The sequence below is a fragment of the Temnothorax nylanderi genome, unplaced genomic scaffold (assembly GCF_030848795.1).
Source record: "Temnothorax nylanderi isolate EJ_2023f unplaced genomic scaffold, tnyl_v1.0 TNYL_tig1177_pilon, whole genome shotgun sequence".
Classification (NCBI taxonomy): Eukaryota; Metazoa; Arthropoda; class Insecta; order Hymenoptera; family Formicidae; genus Temnothorax; species Temnothorax nylanderi.
This window is the reverse complement of record NW_027250239.1, coordinates 2234-24091: the sequence shown is the minus strand read 5'-3', so window position 1 is coordinate 24091 and position 21858 is coordinate 2234. Positions and strand designations below refer to the sequence as shown.

The 21858-nt window shown below is 33.2% G+C and overlaps 1 pseudogene; it reads right to left on the bottom strand.

Annotated features, from left to right (window-relative positions):
* Positions 1-2710: 2710 nt before the first annotated feature.
* Positions 2711-7124, bottom strand: LOC139786873 (uncharacterized; annotated as a pseudogene).
* Positions 7125-21858: the final 14734 nt, after the last annotated feature.

The following is a 21858-nucleotide window of genomic DNA, read 5'->3' as shown; positions in this document are numbered from 1 at the left end:
CGAATGTGAACAGATAGCCCCGCATCTGTCTACGCTTGACTTGTCCACTTAAAAAATTCGCCTCTTTAAAATGTTAAAAGATCAACGATTCTAATTATGTTTTTTTTTTAATAGCGAGGTTGAAAGGTTATGCCATTAAAATTTTAGCCAAATATCTTTATTAGTTTTTTAGTAAACTTGAAAAAAGCGTAAAGTGTGGACACATAATCCCGGTCTCCCCTAATCTTGTAATCATTTCTATATTTTATAACTTTTAACTCTTATAATCCTATGACTCAATGTTTTTACTAGCATCTTTTATTGAACTTTCATCTTAAACAGATTTCATGCAACATAATGCCATAGTATACTTTTTTAAATTCTTATAACATTGTGGTAAGAAATATTTCATTTCGATTCACCCTTAGAATAAATAAATTTTTATCAAAAGTAGAATATATCACAAACGAAGTTGACTTTAAATTGAACACTGCCATTCTTAATTGCACCTGTCCATAATATCGATGTTTTTCTTTCAAATAAATTTTTTTTTAGGGGGGGGGAAGTTTAATTGAAGATAAAGAAAATATTTATTTGAAAAAAAAGTATCGATATTATGGACAGGTGCAATTAGGAATGGCAGTGCTCAATTTAAAGTCAATTTCGTTTGTGATATATTCTACTTTTGGTAAAAATTCATTTATTCTAAGGGTGAATCGAAATGAAATATTTCTTACCACAATGTTAAAAGAATTAAAAAAAAGTATACTATGGCATTATGTTGCATGAAATCTGTTTAATAACTGTGTAAACGCCCCAGTATGAGACGTTGGCTATATGGAGGCCGAGAAGGAGACACAGACTTGTAATGACTCTTGAAAGAAGAGTATCTTTAATCAATTCGTATAAAAGCCGGTATCAGACTACGCATTGGAGATTAAGATTAAAGATTGAAGATTTAAGATTGTTTAATCACACTAGCAACGCATTGGAGATTGAGATTAAAGATTGAAGATTAAAGATTGTTCAGAGCATTCTGAGCTATCAGACTACGCATTGGAGATTAAGATTAGAATTAATGGTAAAATTTTGACCAATCAGAATGAAGTAGCCTAAGAGTGAAATTAGGGATTGAATTTTAGAGTTCAATCTATTTTTTTAATCTTTAATAGCAATCTCAGCCAATAGCCCTCTGACTTTTAGTCACGTGATAGTTGCGCGGTATCGTAGATATATTCAGTGTGCGATATAGATGACAGAAAGCAAAAAAGGTTCATTTTTCCAACAAATTTACTTTTTCGATATTTCAAGCAAAAGAACTTGTTTAGTGAGTAATATTTATCGTTTTTTAACTTTCGATATAGTTGTTAGGTTACATAAATATATTTATAGCTAAAATTGACACTATAATAGATAAATAAATAGTATATAGTATTAATTGTAGCTATGCCACCAAAAATACAAATATGGACTGACGAAAAAGAAAATGAATTGATATTTGAAGTTGAGAGATGGCCGATATTATGGGATGTAAGCTGTGAAGCATATAAAAGAAACGATTTAAAACTTAACCAATGGCATGAAATAGCCCTAATCCTAGGACCGTCTTTCAATGGTATAAAAAGTCTTTTATATATTTTTGTGTATTATTTAATTTTATTTGGCGTTTTAATTATATTTGCGTTTTTTTAAATATACATTGTTTTATAAAAATAAAAAAAGAAAGTATACATTGTCGAGATAAATTAAAATTTTTTTAATTTTATAAACTTAAGTGGCATTCTTCAAATTACATTATACCTACACTGTTGGAAAATTTGTGTTAAATACAACATAAATCACATGTCCAAAATGGTCCACTCAAATTTTTGTGTCAGTTTAATATAATATGGATGTGTTAAATGGTAACATCGATACTATGTTAAAATATTTTATATAGAAAGGAAATGTTATTCTGATCGTAATTTGAGGTTAATTATGTGTACAATTAACATAATTTTTATGTTAAAGTTAAGATTGTAAGATAAAATCAACATTCTTCTTCTGTAAATTTTTATTCTTGCTTCTGTTATAAAGTAAAAACAACACACTCTTTTTCTGTAAATTTTAACACATTTAATAAATACGTTTAAATTGTGTTACTTTAACATATTTTTTAAATTATTTTAATAATTTTATATTTTAAATTTGTAAAGTTCTATTAACATAGAAAGCATATGTTAAATCTACACACGTATGTGTTGATTATTTTACACAAAAATTTTAACAAGGACCTTTTTTAACAAAACTACACAAATTTTCCAATAGTGTATATGTTATATTCTTACAGCTGATATGGTACAACATCGTTTTATTAGTATGAAACAAACTTTTATGAAAAATAATCGGAAAGCGCGTGAATCTAGAGAAAGATGCAGTGGAAAAAGTCCTGACGAAATTTTTAAACCAAAATGGAATCTTTATGATAAACTGCTGTTTTTAAAAAAGGCATGTGCTCAGGCAGTCAGTCAGTCAAACTTAGATCAACAATTAGATCTTTCCAATTGCGAAATAGAAAACAGGAAAATAATACGGATGAAACACAACTTAATTTATATGATACACAGGTAAATTATAAAATACAAATATTAATAAAATATATAAATAATACACACACACACACACATATTTCAAAATAATAAATAATATATATAAATAATACATATTTTTTAAAAAATTACTTAATTTTACATTTTTAATTATTGTGAGCAGTTTATGATACAGTGCATTATTTTGACTACATATTTAATTTCAGCAATGTGTCGTATTTAATATTCCTGAAAATTCTTCAGATGCGACTCCATCCTGCGTAATTGAGACTAACTTACCAAATTCTTTAGCGTCGTCTTCTTGTGAATCTCAATCTAATAGTTTATCATCAAATGTTTATTCCTCTTCCAACTCAACATCAACATCTCACAATAAAGAAAACTTGTATATGAAAAGAGGTGTAACAAAAAAAAGGCGAGGAACATTAATAGAAGAGGCACTTGGAGCTATTAAAAAACTGTCTAGTCAACCTCAGATCTCTCAAAGTGACTCAGCAGAGCATTTTGGCAATTTTATAGCAGCAAAATTACGTGAAATGAGTCCTGTTAGTCATAAACGTTGTGAACAAGAAATTTTAAAATGTATTGCAAATTATTAATTGCCACGATAACAAATGTATTAAGTTTTATTTTTTCTTATTTTTTTAAATATAGATGATGTTTTATTTAACAAATGTTCAACTGAATTGTTAAATTACATTACATTACATTACATTACATTACATTACATTATTATATTACATTACGCTACATTACTTATACGCTAAAATAGAAAAAAAGAAAGTTAACTGAACCAAATCTATTATAAAATGTTATTATAAAATAAAAAAATCAACTTAAAATGTGTTAACGTCAATCATACGTTCTTGCCATGGAATCGCCCCTACTCCATTAAAATAGTCACACCACTCATCTCTAAGTCGAAGAGCAGCATTTGCATGACGGTTACCCCCCTGATTGTTTAAATTTATCATTCCAAGAGTAGGCTCTTGTCGCCATTCTCCTGGCTGAAATCTACACGCAAGCTCGTCTTCTTCGTCAAGAAATGTAGGAGGAGTGTACATGTGTCTTCCCACCACTTCAGTTCTTAACATATTATGTATACAGCAACATGCTAGTATAATTTTTGTCGCATTATCAGGATCATACCGCATTGCTGACCTAAAAATTTGAAATCTAGCTCCTAATATCCCAAAAGCATTTTCAGAACAACGTCGCGCTCTGGATAATCTTTAAGACAAAGAACAAAATTAAAAAGTTAATTAATACATAAAAAATATATTTTAGATTTTTTAATGTAAAAAATTACCTATAGTTGAATATTCTTCTATTTTTTCTACCACTACATAAATATCGCGGATGAGGAATAAGAACCTTTGTACTTAAAGGAAAGCCTCCATCCCCAACTAATACATAAGGAAATTCTTTTTCTGTATTGGGCAAAGGTGCTGAACTAGGAATTTTCAGGTTATTATGTACAAGATGAGTTTTAAGAGAACATTTATTCCAAATTCCAGAATCGCTGATTCTACCTTTTGTGCCAGCATCTATATATATAAATCGTAGTTGTGCATCCACAACAGCCAATAATACAACAGAAAAACTCTTTTTATAATTGTAATATAAAGATCCTGATTGTAATGGTGGATCAATTTTAAAATGTTTGCCATCCATAGCTCCGACACAATTATAAAAATTCCACCGATGACCAAAATCATTAGCTATAACTTTCCATTCATTCTCACATGATGGCATTCTAAGAGAGAGAGAGATATTCCTCTTTTAATACAATAAAAATAAAAACACACACTTCTTTAATTATACCAGAGATGGTACTCTGACCAATCCGGTATGTGAGACGAAGAGATTCTTGAGATTCTCCTAAAAGTAAATGTTTCAAATAACATTGCTTTCATTATTGATACGTGTTGAGTATTCCAAACTTAAGCGGGGAGCACACACTTCTGCATAACGCATAATACGTAAGCATAAGAAAACTGATTGGTCTATTTCCTTATGCACATATGTGTATGGACCAATCAATTTTCTTATTCTGAGCATTATGCGTTGTGCAGAAGTGTGTGCTCCCCGCTTTATTGTTCACAAACTTATTATTTCAAACAAATTAAAAAAACCTGTTGCAAGATGTCGCAAAGTGAGAGAGAGCCTCTCAGCCGGTGGAATACTCTCCCTTAAATGTGTATTTTGCTTTTGTATTAAAGGAGTGACTTTTTCCAAAAGATTTTCAAATAAAGTTGCGTTCATGCGAAGATATCTACATTAGATTATAATATATGTATTTAAGACACTTGATATAAAAATATTGTAATATAAATTAAACTAGAGAAATAGCTTTCTTAACTATTAATATATGTATATTATACATTTTTTACCTTCTAAATCTTTCTGGATCTTCGAAAGCCAATTCCGTAAAAAGATTATGATGCATACCTCTTCTTTTTCTTTTTAATAAATAAGGATTTGTCCATATTGAACGCTTATTTTCTTCTTCTTCCTCTATAGCAATTGCTAAGAGAAGAGAAATGGCTAAATTTCTTCTCCTAATAATATTTATACGTTCAGTTTTATGAGACATGTTTATTAATTCCTATAACCACCATATTGTCAATCGCACGTCAGAATCTAGTGTGATAGAACAATCTTTAATCTTCAATCTTTAATCTCATCTCCAATGCGTTGCTAGTGTGATTGAACAATCTTTAATCTTCAATCTTTAATCTTAATCTCCAATGCGTAGTCTGATACCGGCTTTTAATAACGTATCGAATGCAAATTGAATTGCCGCAAAAATATAAGAAATAATTTATACATCATGAAATATATACATGTTAAATCAATAAAGCATAATCCATTCTGTGAATACTTTCATAATCATACTGTCTGAGACTTGTTCTGTATTCAAAGTTTGACAGATCTCACCTTATTTAATAATAGAAAGGATATAAGGAATTGCAAATTGAGTATGTAATTATTAGCAAAAGTCTCTTATTCTTTTATCACAGAACCGATTATGTTAGTCAAAACATCAGAAACATAGTCAAATCAAATATGAAATCATCAATCAAATAAACATATAAGTAAATGTGAAACATTCTTACATAGAATAATTTTCACGAGTTTATAATCAAATATAGATTGGTTCGTTTCATAAAAGGAAGAATGAAGAGTGTTTAAATTCAATTAATGACACAGTAAAGCTCGTTTGATATTTCAAATGAATATATTCTATTGAATATTTTCTATTAGAATCACCTTCAAAATGAGTGAGTTATTATTCTATGTAGTTTCATCAAATGTAATAGAACGCACATAAATATAGTAAATGGCAGAAAATAAGCATTAAATCTCTTATTCGTAAGAGAAGAGCAATTTGAAATTAATAGTACGCATTGAAATTTATGCGTCTTCGCAATTATTTAGATGAGTACGCCTTTATGCAATTAAGTGAAAAGTAATTTTATGCACCGAGAATGTGCATCAAAGATAGAAGTCATCACGCAACTTTGCGCAATAATTACTGAATGAAATATACGCCGCACGCAATATTACTAAGATTATCTCGCAAATATTTACAGAACAGTATAAGATTATCAATCTTTGTACGTTACTTTCAGTGAAACAGTAAAAGTATCTGTGGCGCTTAAGATGCGATGTCACAAATGAACGTATAAAGTATAGTAAATTTAGTAACAATAGAAATTGTACTTAAGTATGGTTGCAAACTTTAATAGAGAATTCTGTGCACAGACGTCTAAGTTCCACAATGGACAGAAATGCAATGATTCCGGAATCGACTGAGTAATGTGGCAACAGCCTTCATCTGCCGTAGCATCTTATCTGCCGAAGCAGCTTGTTCTCACAAAGAGAAAAGAAAGAATCTTGTGATTTCCTGCAATCAAAGATCGAATAGGTCGTAGATTAATATCTACGATCTTCCACGAGACTAACGTCTCGTGGCTCAAGGGTGATCGATGGCAGAGAAATCTGAATGTTACCTTTTGGTAGAAAACCGCCGTATGCGGGCACTGGTCGATCGGATGATCGATGAAAAGGCAACGCAATATACCAGACTTTAGTTGAGAACACAGGGCAGATGCCCTGCCTCGAGTACGTGCGGTATTACTTTACAGCAATGGCCGCCTTCGTTCATCCAAGCCTTGTAGAAATGGCGAGAAGCCATGTAATCGCCGTAGGCGCCTTCCTTCAAAGTCCTCTCTGCATTGAGTAGAGATGGAGATCCAATTTCAGGTAGATAGATACTCGCGTATCTATAGTTCGCTCGTCGAGAATACTTCTCTCGCTTCTAGAAACTTCGAAATGGCGGAAGGCCCAATACGTGGCTCGTGAAAGGATGCTTACTGAACGACTGACTGTTCTCGAATGCCCGGATCGCCGGGCTCTACGCGCGCTCTCGCTCTTCCCCACCTTTTCCTCATCACGTGATGCACGCGTGACGCGGGAATCGGTGCGCAGTGTTACCAGCTCTAGCGCTCTTGATGTAGTAACAAAGCAGGCATAACCCGCCCTCTCGTGTGTGTTCATGGAACCTCTAGTAATTTTCCTTAAACACTAGATGGCTGTAGTTCTCTCTCTCTATCTTACCGATATTTACGTGCGTTTCAAACAAACTGAAAGTTTAATAAAAGATGCTAGTGAAAACATTGAGTCATAGGATTATAAAAGAGTTAAAAGTTATAAGATATAGAAATGATTACAAGATTATATAAAAGATTATATACAAAAGTTTTCAGAAATAGAAAAGGGTTAAAAGTTAGAAGATATAGCAAGTCATTAGATATAGGAAGTTATTAGATGTAGAATTATAAGATATATATAGAAAAAGTTAAAAGAATGAGTATATATTTATATTAATGTTAACATGTTAATGTGATAAAGTTTATTTTAAAAGTTGATATAAGATGATATATGTGTTTAACATTTTAATAAACTACTTGCTATTACTCATTATGTGAAATAAAATAAAAAATATCAAAAATCCAACTGCCAAATTAAATTTTCGAGAGATGAAATCGAACATTTAAATTCGATTAATCTTACTTTTACCACCGCGAACTGAACACTTAATTCTGCTCGTAGATTTACAACGCAGAGAAAATTTCATATTAATAAAAATACAAAGCCAGTACGACCACACGTCAAGCCTGTACAATGCCACGAGATCTGTATACAGTCCAGTGCTTTCACTTTCGACCACCAGATGTCATGGCGACGAATGTCAGATCCCAATAGCCGTAAAAGCGATTTCTAAGGATTTTAACTCCCTATATCATCGAAACCAGAACTAGTTAAACATTTTTACTAACATATTCGGATTCAGCGATCCCAAATTAGTAAAGATTGGCTAATTTTGTTTCCGAAGTATTTTTGTTGTAGACCAGTGTAATGAGTAGTGGGGATATTAAAAAAAAATATTGTTTTTGAGAAATCCAGATATGCTATTATAAAGTACGTTTAAAACCTGAAACTTTTGTTTAAGGATGTTCTATAGGTACCGTCTCAACCAAAAGTATGCAGGAAATATTAAAAACTCTGATATTAATTCTCCAGGGATCCAAAGACAAAAAAATCTATATAAATAGTTACGGAACATCTAATAGAATGTAAAATACGTAGATTTAGTGACTGTAAATAACTGTTACTACTATTTTTTTCAAAAAAAAATTTCAAAACAACCCAGATAGCCAAGTCTGTCGAAAACAGATTTTGTAAAATCTTGCTACAAATGTTGTTGACAAGAAGGATACAAATTTAATACAGAATTTGATTTAACAAATAATGTCGACATAATGCTAGCAAATATGTAACAAAATCTGCTGACATAATTAGATAGCAAATTGCCAACAAAGTACGGGCAAATGTGGCCATGTAACCAGACAGCAAATTGGCAGCAAAAACTGAGCAAAATTTGCGTTGAGCACTCTAACAATAAATTTGCGGCAAAAATCGAGCAAAATCTGTGTAGCGTTGCCTGACGACACTTTGGCGGCAATATACGGGCAAATATACTCATATAACCAAACAGCAAATTGGCGGTAAAAACCGGGTAAGATTTGCGTCGAGCACTCTGACGATAAATTGGCGACAAAAACCGAGCAAGATCTGCGCAGCGCTATCTGATGACACATTAGCGACAAAATACGCGCAATGTCTGCGCAGCGCTGTCTAATGATAAATTGGTGCAAAAATCGAGCAAGGTCTGCACAGTGCTGCGTAACGACAAATTGGTGGCAAAAATCGAGCAAGCTTTGTGTAGTGTTGTCTGATGACAAATTGGCGGCAAAAACCGAGCAAGACCTATCACAATTTAACGATATATTGATATTAATTATATATTTTTTTATTCTTATATATACATATATATATATATATATATATATATATACATATTGCTAGAACGATAAAAAGACTACTGAATATAAAGTATTTTTGAATACTTTTATGCTCATTATACACTGTTCCTCCTTAAACGCATTAAATTAAATGAACATTGAACAGATTAAATAATGAGCACGCGCGGTCATATAGATTAGCTATAACATGGCTATTACACGGCAGCTTAAAATCCGGTTTAATAACTATATATACTCTATATTCTCCAATCCAAAATTTTTTTCTTTTGATTATAATAATTATTTAAATATGAGCCTATTTTGATATTTTAAACATTTGAATAAATCTCTTTTAATATACAGGATGTTTCCTAAGTAAGTGAATAAACTTGAAGGGGATATTTTTTGGCTTATTTTAAGGAGAAAAGGTCCTATGTGTTCTAAACTGCTTCGTTTTAAAAATACAGAGTGTTAAAGTTGTGCAAAATAAAATGAAAATTTCGAAATTCTGGAAACCGTTTAAAAATATTTTATTCGCCTTGCTCGTAAATACGCCTTGCTTGACGAGCATTTCCGTTAGCAAGACCCCCAGATAGCACAAGACGTCCTCAGGATCGTCCTCAACATGTCCAGCACTGGTTTCTGACATTTACCCGACATTAACAAAAAATTATATTCGTATATCCAATTCAAAATGTTATTACTCTTTTTAAACTGAATTTGTTTCTTAAGATGATTTTTGAAAAATTATATATTTGCGCTGGTTATGATATATGTAGACTATATATATAACGCTTACATTAAATTAAGAAGTAGTCTACCACGTAAGGCAGTTGGCTCACGATCCAGAGGTCCCGAGTTCGAATCCCACCAAGGTAAGTGTGTTTTTCAAATACGAGAAAATATTTATAATCATAAACTGCATCTTAAGAAACAAATTTAGTTAAAAATAGTAATAAAATTTCGAAATAAATATTATATAATTTTTTTTGACAGTGTTGCGCATTCCTTGCACGGTGTTTGAGGACAATTTGTCGTCGGACAGCGCTACGCAAAGCTTGCTCGGTTTTTGCCAATTATTTGTCGTCAGACAGCACTACGCAAAGCTTGTTCGGTGTTTGTCGACCATTTGTTGGCAGACAACGCTAGACAAAGCTTGCTCGGTATTTGCCGACAGTTTGTTGGCAGACAACGCTACACAAAACTTGCTCGGTTTTTGCTGCCAATTTGCTGTCTGGTTATGTACACAGACTTTGCTAGCAAAACACGAGCTTAAAGATGACACAGATGGCACCGGATTTGACACCAATCTTTGAACGAATTTGATGCCATCTTGGCGACAATTTGCTATCAAATTGCTTACTGGGAAAATTGTTGTAAATCGTTTCAAATTTTGTTGCTATATTTTTGTTTGTTGATGACCTGCTTGTGTGTAAAATATTATTATATTGGTTACATTTTTTAATGTTTACACTATTCTCTGTAAAACCCTTTGTAAAACGGATATTCAAGAATTGATAACTTTTTATCTAAATTGTGAATCGATTTGAAATTTGGCCCCGAACTTTGAAAGAGAATACACAATATGATATTAAATTTTCGTCAACTTCGTTACATTTTAACTAACTCTTTAGAACACCCTTAAACGATTTTTTATATTAAAAATCTCTTTTTGTTTCAATAATATTCGCTTAAGAATGTAAAAACTGGTTATTTTCAAGGGAGTGTTTACACCCCTAAAACCGTTTTTTAATCCCAATAAAAAATTATTTTGTTATTAGGTCCTATTATTCTATTATTATGCAAAGTTTTAGATTTTTTGAATTTTCGAGTTGCCGAATGTCTTTTCAGTTTTTCATGTGGATTATGCGATTTTTTACATCAATCGAACACCTTGTATATGTTTTTGATTGACCTTTTATACACACAGGGTGTCTCATGACTCAAAGTCCATACATTAAGGGCGTGTTATTGAAGTCATTTAGAGTTTAAATTGTTTAATAAACATAAAAGTAAAGGCTCGCTGGATTAAAAATCAATTAACAACGAAGGGGCATCGAGCCGTAACTAGGTGTTAGTCCGTATCTACAATAGCTGTAGTAAGCCTCAAGATGTAAGAATTGACCAATCACAGTCCATTATTCTCCTTGCGGTCGAAGAATAATGAACTGTGATTGGCCAATTCTTACGACTTACGACTTACAACACTCATTGTAGATCGGGCCTTAATGTTAACGTATTCAAATAATTTAAATAACAAACGTTTCGGTCACATATAGGACCATCTTCAGTGTCGTACAATTAACATAATCAAATTAACATTAAAAAAAAATTAAACCTAAACTAAGCGCAACGTTCATTGTTCGGAGTACGTCATGCTAAAAGTTCGTTTCGTTCGTCGTGAGATAAAACCTATATACTAAACGCAAACGTTCGCTATTATAATTTAAGAGGTTTGTTAAAGATGCAGAGATTGCCTTTTCGGTTGCACATCCTTTAAAAAAATTTATCAAAACGGGCAAGGACAATCTTGACAAGTTAGCCCACAGCAACATTGTATATAAAATTCCTTGTAGAGATTGCGATGTAACCTATGTTGGACAAAGTAAAAGACAATTGAAAACCAGAGTTAAAGAACATAGAATGGATATAAACAAAAAGTCCGGCTCCCCTTCGGTCATTTCGTGCCATCGATTGCAGACGGACCATGATTTTGATTGGGACGGTGTGGAGATTTTAGACGTTGAGCCATCACTCCGAAAGAGATTGATATCTGAAATGATACACATCAAACGACAGTCATCCCCGTTAAATAAACAAAACGACACAGAATTTCTTTCGGAGAGTTATCTCTCGGTCCTGAATCTGTTTCCTCCCTAGCTTTTCTCTTACACTTCCTTCCCTTCCTTGTGCTTCCCCTTCCTTGTTTCCCCTTCCTGTCCTTCCTTCTGTCTATATATACGGTTACGTTCTCTCTCCGCCGAGTATTTTCGCCATATCATTGTAAGTGAACACAACACCGATAATGTTGACTCGACAAATTATCTCACGACGAACGAAACGAACTTTTATGTATGTATAATTATTTAAATACTGTTTGTTAACACACTGATCTAATTACATAAATCACAATTTACAGCATGACATATCCCGAATCCAACGAACGTTTGCGCTTAGTATAGGTTTTATCTCACGACGAACGAAACGAACTTTTAGCATGACGTACTCCGAACAATGAACGTTGCGCTTAGTTTAGGTTTAATTTTTTTTAATGTTAATTTGATTACGTTAATTGTACGACACTGAAGATGGTCCTATATGTGACCGAAACGTTTGTTATTTAAATTATTTGAATACATTAACATTACCACCTAGTTACGGCTCGATGCCCCTTCGTTGTTAATTGATGTTTAATAAACGTATGTCCGTAAATGCTTCCTAACAGAACTACAACCATTGAAAGTTAATGTAAATATTTGAAAAGGAAAGAAAAAAGATATTTAATTTTACTTGTTCATTTACAAATGTATTACAAATTCTGTTCAAAATTATCTCCTGCAGATTCAATACAAAGTCTTGCTAAATTCAATGGTTATAGTTCTGTTAGGAAATATTTATGGGCATATATTTATTAAACAATTTCAACTCTAAATGACTTTAATAACACCCTAGTATGGACCTAGAGTTCTGAAACACCCTGTATAATACATGTGCTCAGACTTGCACGCGCGCGCATGTGTGCGTGTGTTTTTGACCGCAAAATATGGTATAACTACGAACGAAAGCCATCAGCATTCGTTATTCGTTGTGCAGGATAATGGTTATAACACAAAATTCGCACAATTTTTGAAACACTTGCAATAATGCAATGAAGAAAGAAGAAACTGTACGCAACGATTTTATATATATACAGGGTGTTTCCTAAGTAATGTCGAAAATTCCTTGGACATTACTTTTTTTTTTAAATTGTCCAAGGAATCATTTCTTGGACAATTTTAAAGGAAAAAGTTTCTATGAACAAAGTTTTATTTTTCTGTAACTTTGAAGTTCCATAACCTGCAGGAGAGCATTTCCGGACCCATGTTCATAGGAACTTTTTTCTTTAAAATCGGATAATCATGCAGTATAGGGGACCATCCTCCGATGACCTTGACCTTGACATATGTTGTCAAGATCACCCTTCTGAGTAACCTTCAGAAGGTTTTAGCCCTCGGTCATTGTTTGTTAAAAGTTATTAACGAAAAAGTTTGAAAAAATTTGCCAGTTTGTGTCAGTGCTAATAAAGGAAGTTATTTGCTGGTATGTGTATAGACAGTACACATGTAGGCGGGGGTGGACCTCGATTCGCGTGGAAAGTTAAAAACCCGTTTTTTCTTCTTTCCTCGCTTTATGTGGAAATTCTTAATATCTGTAAAGCCCCTTGCACAATAGGCGATAGCGATAGCGATAGCGACAGCGACAAAGTTGCCGACAAAGCTATACCTTTGTCGGCAACCTTGTTGCTGTCGCTATCGCTATCGCTATCGCCTATTGTGCAAGGGGCTTAACAGAAACAATTTGTTAAAACAGAGAATAGTTAGTATATTGAAAAGTATATATACAATTTTATAATTTAAAAAGTATAAATACAAAGTATTCTCTGCTTTACCCAATTTTCCACGCGAACCGAGGTCTACCCCCACCTACCCCTGCCTGCGGGGGAGGGGCGTAGTCCCTCTCCCGCCTATATGTGTACTGTCTATACACTGTCACGTCTTTTTATTCGTCAATCGCGCACGAGGCGTAAGACAGATCAAAAGGGGAGGTAAGGAGAGAAGGATGACGGGCCTCTCCAATGGTCCCTCGCACGGTCCGATAATTACACTCGAAATGAAAGTTGGGTGTCAGACGCGTATACTCGCGTCCACGAATTTACACAAAAATCGTAAGATCCATACGCTAAACCACGATAGCTAATTTTGTCGATCGTGCGAGAGAGCGGCTAGTTCGACCTAACGGTGAAGGCGGGGTTGACGTTGGGCAGCGCTAAAATTCGGCGGGTTAACGGAAAAGCAACATACAAAGATGTAATAATAAGTCAATAACAATATTTATTATACGCTTGGCAATACTATGAGATCGACTGTTAAAGAGAACTGAATCAATTATTACAGAATAAGGTAAATGCACCTACTTGTGACAATTTCAGATTCTCGCATGAATTAATAAGAGAGGAAAATACTTCAAAGTGATTCCAATCAAGAAGCAATTATACCGAACTCAAGATTAATCATTTTTGTATCGAAAAACTTGTTTTACTCGAGTTTTAAACATAATCTAATAAATATTAAAAGAGAAATTGCAGACTATGTAAATGGATGCATCAGTGACTGCCTGATTTAATTTTGGATATATCGATCAGTGATCGTTGTTTCGGTTCAATTAGTGGTATATTGTATTTGATAAAGAAATCACTCAATAATTGAATAAGTAAGTAAGCAAGTAATTTGAAGCCGTGGTCACAAATCGGCATAAAATCAGTATAAATCGATATAAAACACACGATGTGTCAGTTAACCCAGAGTGACAGCGTTGTCGCTAGAGTTTTCTCTCGAGCATACATCGAATATTTTTTTGTTTACTCGTACAAATGCAATTTACACCCATCTAGAAGCGTAAGGAGATGGGTATTAATTATGGTTTTTTTTTAAGCAGCGAAATTTACTGCTATGACTAGTTTTCTTGAGCCTGTCACTGATGAATCCATATGTGTTTTGTTGCACCGCTTTATAACGTTCGCCTATATACTCAAAACCACCAACCTTTCTCGGAACCCACGAATAGCATAACACTCCTTAAGGGGATGCTGGAGTCGTATGTTTTACCGACAAAATTACTATTTTCGTAGTCTCAGTCTTTCGTCACATTAATTTGATAGAATTGAAAATGCTTCTCCACGATTGCAGTACATATCAATGATCCCAGGAAACTCTTTTTTATATGGAAAACCAGAAATAATTACAGATTTACAGATTTTCTTACCTACTTTTATCTCAATATGGCGTCTCAAGTTTTAGACGAGCTGTCAACTCATCATAACATGTACTTTATATAACAGTTGCACAGTTTGTACGAACGTTGAAAACAAGTTCCCTGGGATTGAAATACGCGAAAGAACATTGTCGAATCCTCTAAATCGAGATTAGAAGTCTAATATAACAGTATAGTTTATACTACGATTCGTGCGTATGTGTGTGTACCATAACCTTGTCTATCCTTGTTTATATCCTTGGCTATACAAGGACAGATATACGCCGGTAACATAGAAAACAATCGAAATTATCGACATCGCTCGAGTTCGGCCTTTGGTATAGCATCCCCTTAATCGTTTACTGATAGTTTTGCGCACTAATAGTTCTCCAACGCTTGTTTTTGACGACGTAACAAAACTGTAACTGTCGTGCCAAACGTCAGATATACTATCGCCATCAGTAAACATGCGCTCGATCTGCCACTGGTACCGACACGACCGCCTTATTTCACATTTTCACGAGTATTTGTTAGTCAAATATCACTAAAACCATATATCAAATCGTGGCTTATTAATCACAAAACATGATGAATGTGCTTTTCGAAGGTGAATTACTTAAAACTTCTGACTAGTTTAATAAAAGTCCGCGAGTGGTCACAGATATGATCAGGGTCACAAATAGGTGCGTTTACCTTAGCGGAAATCAAAAATTAATCGGAGTAGAATGATTGAATAGCGGAAATTAAATAATTATTTTGAATCAAGTAATTGCACTCAAGAAATAGCAGAACTACATAGTTGAATTAAAGAGGAGATCGAAGAGTTAACAGAATTCTATAAGAAATTGCATTGAACGTGGAATGGACTTATGAAAGCATAAATACTCCTCTCGCTCTGCTTAATTGGTAACGGGATAGCATGATAGAGAATGAAATCATTTTGTTCAATTAGTGGTATTTCTATTATATAAATCAAGCGATGATTTTTATAAAATATGCTTATGTCACAGATATCTATTAAATTAGAGAATTCGTTCGGTTCTAGAGCTACAGGTAAGCGCCTATTATCTAACGCAAAATGGGTCAATTTTAAATTGTTAAACAGTTCCTTCTGTTTAAGTGTAAGTATTTTTGGATGTATCAAGCCTCGTCGTGCTAATAAAATAGCATCTGTTAATATCCCTAATTCTAATTCATATTCAAGTATCATTTCCGAACATTCTATCGAATAGGAATTTACCATAGTATTTGATTGTATTTCAGTTAACTAAATTTTTCAAAATTTCTTTATGAAGTGTGTCAAAATTAAAATCTATTTCTTTAAATTTTTGCCTATTTGATGCGAAGGCATCTGAGAAATTACCAATCGTTTATTGAATAATACTCATTTGTTTTGTTATATAGATTGGTTAGTTGTTTAGAATTATTATATATATACAAGAGGCCAATTCCTTTTAGTGACACAAGTCGACACAAGTGTCGTTCTGTCTTTGTTATTCATTGAATGCCAAGAAGGATAGAACGATGTTTGTGTCGACTTGTGTCACTAAAAGGAATTGGCCCAAGATCTATTCGCTCGTTATAGTATTCGGCGCCGGAAGAGTAACGTACGAAACAGAATTTTCGCTATCTGGCCAACAAAGTAAAAAACGCCTCGTTTATTACGATTATTGAAATTATTTGTATCATCTGGACGACCTATTAAATCATTAATAGTTTCTCTGTCAATTTTTAAACTCGCCAACCTATGCACCAAACGTTGTAATTCTTGTAATCCCGAGCATGTTATATCCTTTCCGTAATCACTATAACACAGGAGATCGATTTTATCTGTATAGAATTTTAGTATTTTTTTTTCCTTCTAATGGCGCAAGATTTACATAGTTTACGAATTTCCAATGATCTCTAAAAATATGTAAACTCCAGCTAATCTTTCTAACGGTTGATTAACGAAGGGCTCGATCATTTCCGAATCAATCGTCCGTATCATCCTGTAAAGGAAAATATGCGCGTTTTAACTTATCGACATGTATTAAAATTTGATTACGTCTGCCTCTTTTGATTTCATAATTAACATCATTTAACTTACGTATTACTTCAAATGGACCGTCATATTGGTCCGTTAATTTTTTGCTGCCTGTTCTAATTGTTTCGTAAAGTACGTAAACATAATCTCCGGGTTCTATAATATTAGAGGTTTTACGCGTTTATCATAATATTGTTTCGCGGATTCCTTGGCTTTTCGGAAATTTTCCTCTGCATTTTTTTAAGATAAAATAATCTATCAACTAAATCTACAAGAAATTCTCTATGTGTAATTCCTTGTCGCGGTTCACTAAGTGTAGAAGGCAAACGTAGTTTTCGGCAAAAAATTAACTCGTAAGGAGATATCTTTGTTCCTTCGTGATGCGATGTGTTATAAGAGAACATTGCGGCATTTAGAAACGAATCCCAGTTATTTTGCTGTTGGTTAATGTAAGGTTTTAAATATTCGGCTAACACGTGATGTGAACGTTCTAATGAGCCGTTCTATTGCGGATGGTAAACGCTAGTTTTGATTTGTTTCATTTTAAAAATTCTCTGGCGACTTCTTTCATCATTTCTCCGAATATATTGCTACCTTGATCAGACAGTAATTCTGTAGGTGATCCAAAAATATAAATAAATTTGATAATCATATCAGCTATTGTTATGCTACTAGTATCAAGTAACGGATATATGCTGTGCAAAATTTCGTCAATTGATCCTGAGTGGTTAATATATATTTATTTTCTTTATCTGTTTCCGGTAATGGTCCTACAATATCTATTGCAACTTTTTGAAATGCCTCGCTTGGCGTGTCAGTAATTAACATAGGGGGTTTTGTTTTTTCACGGACTAATTTTCGCTTTTGACAATCATGACAAGCTTTTACATAGTTTTTAACATCTTGCTTCATACCGTTCCATGAATAATATTGTTGTATTCGTTTTAAAGTTTTTGTAACGCCTTTATGACCGCCGATATATTTGAGTTATGCAATTCCCTGAGTGTATCTTGTTTCATATCTGGATCAGTAACTACTTTAGGTACAGATTCAAGTAAAAATATTTGTATTTGTGTCTCTTTGAATAAATATTTAATCATTTGATTTATTTATATTTTACTAGCAATATCTCCTATGGGTGCTATTGATATTATTGTTTGATATTATGTGCAATAGCATATTCTTTTAATTTAATTAAACAGTTAAATACAGTTTCTAGATTTATGGGTGTCTGCTTACTTTTCCGTGTAATGAGATTTATTACAGTTGAGCGCTTTTTCTTTATTATGTTAATATTTCCTGGCGTAAGTGTTAAATCTTTTGCTTTATTTCCATCAGTTTTAGACAATAAAATTTTTATTTTAGGAGAAGAAGTTGTTTCTGTTACTAATAATATATCCTTTTATATTACCCGAAGTTTATGGGATCATATTATCTGTTTTCCACAATGAATCATTTAGTGCATGTTGTAAGAATAAACTATAAACTAGGATTTTCATTACTGCTACACGAAGCTCCAGCTTGTAAAATTGATATTTGCGGTATTCTAGAAAGAGCATCTACGTTAGTATTCTGTTTCCCTTCTTTATACAAAACTTTATAATCATACTCTTCTAATTTTAATCGCCAACGCATTAATCGAGATGATGGATCTTTAACGTTAAAAAGCAAACTAATTGTTTATGATCAGTAACTATTTTGAACTCTTTTACCATATAACTAAGGTCGAAAATGTTTTGTTGCCCATACGATAGCTAAAGCCGGTTCTACAATACGTCGCAAACGATGGCAACTGCTAGTTGAAAAGTGTTATTTCTGATTGCGGATTGCCAGTTACTGTCGCCAAAAAAGTTAAAAGTTCGCCAACTCTTTTTTGACAATCGCAATTGACAAGCGCAACGTGGAAATAACACTTTTCAACTAGTAGTTGCTATCGTTTGCGACGTATTGTAGAACCGGCTTAAGAGGGGTGTAGTTCCGAATGACCCCTGCTCCCGATCGACTTAAAACTTTACAGATAAGTTGTTTTCGATGTGAAAAATGAATTCCGCGTGGTCCCAACTTCGGGAAATAAAAAAAAAATTTTTTTTTAATAATAACATTTATCGACTAAAATCGATTCTATATGATATATATGTTACTGTAAAAGTGATAAATTCGATAATTATACATAATTACCGGTTATTATGCATAATTTTCAACATACGGTGATAAATGTGATAATGTGATAAAGGTGATAAATGGACCAATGAGCATCTTATGTAAATCAATATGGCGACTTTATGTTGGATGCTCATTGGTTTAGCGGTCTTATGCTACGCTTATGCTAAGCTATGCATTTTGTGTGCGATGGCCTTTAGTGTCTAGCACTAGTGATGTGTCTGTATACACTGTGATTGGTTACGCCGTTGTGTGTTCTGACCAATGAAAAAAGGTCTAAAAAATTGTCAGACTCTGTATTCTAGGGATTCTATTTCCACGCATACACTTTTTAATGTGAAGCGCAGTTCTATATGGGTTTACAATTTTTCGCGCGAAGCGAGGTTTCGCATAGTTTTACAACTTTTTATGCAAAACAAGGTCTACCTCCATTGTTCGATGCTTCGGATGTAAAACTAGGTCTATAATTATACTGCTTTATATGGTTTTGCGACTTTCCGTGCAAAGCAAAGTTTATCCTTCGGTGTTTTGGATTTCTTACATTGAATAGAACTTGTATGAAATAAAGGTTATTTGAAAATATATTTTTTATTTATTAATAATAGTTTGATATTAATTAGTAATAGGTATTTTTTATAGAATCTTTTCTTAGTTTTATTATAAAATTAATTAACGAATAATAATTTAATAAATAAATAATAATTTTATTACAATCTAGACCATAAAAATGGCTTCGGTCTCAAATGATCCTCTTGATGGAAATTGGAATATTGAGAGACTTGTCCGAGAAGTTTTATTTTCTCGAGAAGTGTGTATTGCGTGGTGTCAGAATGTTGGACTCTTACCATCTAAACGCAAATGTCCTAAAGATGGAAAGCATTTAATGAAGCTGTCTAATACTTCTCGCTCTTATCAGAATTCTATCAGTTGCATTGGAAAGCGATGGCGGTGTCAAAAACATGGCGTAGAGCGAACTATGGCGGAAAAAACATGGTTTGAGTTTCATAATTTAACCATGGAAGATGTTCTTCGGATTACTTATTATTTTGCTAACGGTTTTAAGTATGAATATGTCAGAAATGAAATAAGAAATATTGGCCGTTCAGAGGTGTCTTCAGAATCTATTGTGGATATATATTCATACTGTAGAGAGGTCTGTATGCTGAGTATCGATCGTGTGGCCAGCAAGGAGGGACCTATTGGTGGGCCTGGTAAGGTTGTTGAAATTGACGAAATGAAATTTGGTAAAAGAAAATATGAACGTGGTTGAGTTGTGGAAGGCAGTTGGATTTTTGGTGCCATCGATATTGCAACTGGTGCTCTTCGCCTTGAAATTTGCCCTCAAAATCAGCGAGATCGAGGAACTCTTATTCCAATTATTAAAAAACATATTAAGGCTGGATCAAAAATATATTCAGATTGTTGGAAAGCTTATGACTCCCTTGGACAGGAAGGCTACGAACATCTTTCGGTGAATCATTCTATCGAATTTGTTAATGTCGAGACAGGAGCAAATACTCAAGCCATAGAATCGCAATGGAGGCCACTGAGAATGAGACTTCAAAGAGGTGGTGTTCGAAAAGAAAATTTAGATTATCACCTTTGTGAGTATCTGTGGCGACGTGAGACGAAGAAAAATAATTTGGATTTGTTCGCTGAATTGATAAGATCAATTCGCATTGTTTATCCCGGTGTTAACTAAAAAACTATAAAATTAATAAAATGCGGAATCACAAAAATGTAAAAATATATAAAATAAAAAATCTAATTAAAAAATAGATTAGAGTAAGGTTAAGTAAGATTAAGTTAGTTAAATTAGGTTAGGTTAGATGTAATTTCATGTAAATATTTACTGTATAAATTATATATACTATACACATTATATTTTATATATGTTGTATATATCATCTAGAATCGGTTTTATTAGTCAATAAGTGCTGTAAAAATTGTTCATAAAATTTTTTTTAACTTCCCGAAGTTGGGACCAAGCGTACTTTATATCTCATTTCAAAAACAACTTATCTGTAAAATTTTAAGTCGATCGGGAGCAGCTAGGGGTTATTCGGAACTATATAAAAAGTCTTGGTTATTACCGGTAAAATTTATAAATTTGCTATAATTTATCACATTTATCACCGTATGTTGAAAATTATGCATAATAACCGGTAATTATGTATAATTATCGAATCTATCACTTTTACAGTAACATACCAAATTACCGCCTCGAGGCGGGCCTAGGTCAGGTTGGGTTAGATGACGCGCTTTACAAAGTGTTCAACTCGTTAAAGCCAACGTCCCAAGCGGGCCTAGGTCAGGATACCGCCTAACCAGGATACGCCTAACCTAACCTAACCTAACCTAACGAAAAATTATACACTTTTATAGCACTCCCCGGAAATTCTACCCCTGTTCATATACAATTCTTTGAGATTCGGTAAATTAATTCTCGAAAAATTGGAAAAATTTTGGTACCGATTCCCAAAAAAATCGGTAACAAAAAATTATACACTTTATAGCACTCCCCGGGAAATTCTACCCCTGTTTCATATACAATTCTTTGAGATTCGGTAAATTATTTCCCGAAAAATTGGAAAATTTTTGGATACCGGTTTCCAAAAAGATCGGTAACGAAAAATTATACACTTTATGACACTCCCCGGAAAATTTTACCCCTGTTTTATATACAATTCTTTAAGATTCGGTCAATTATTTCCCGAAAAATTGG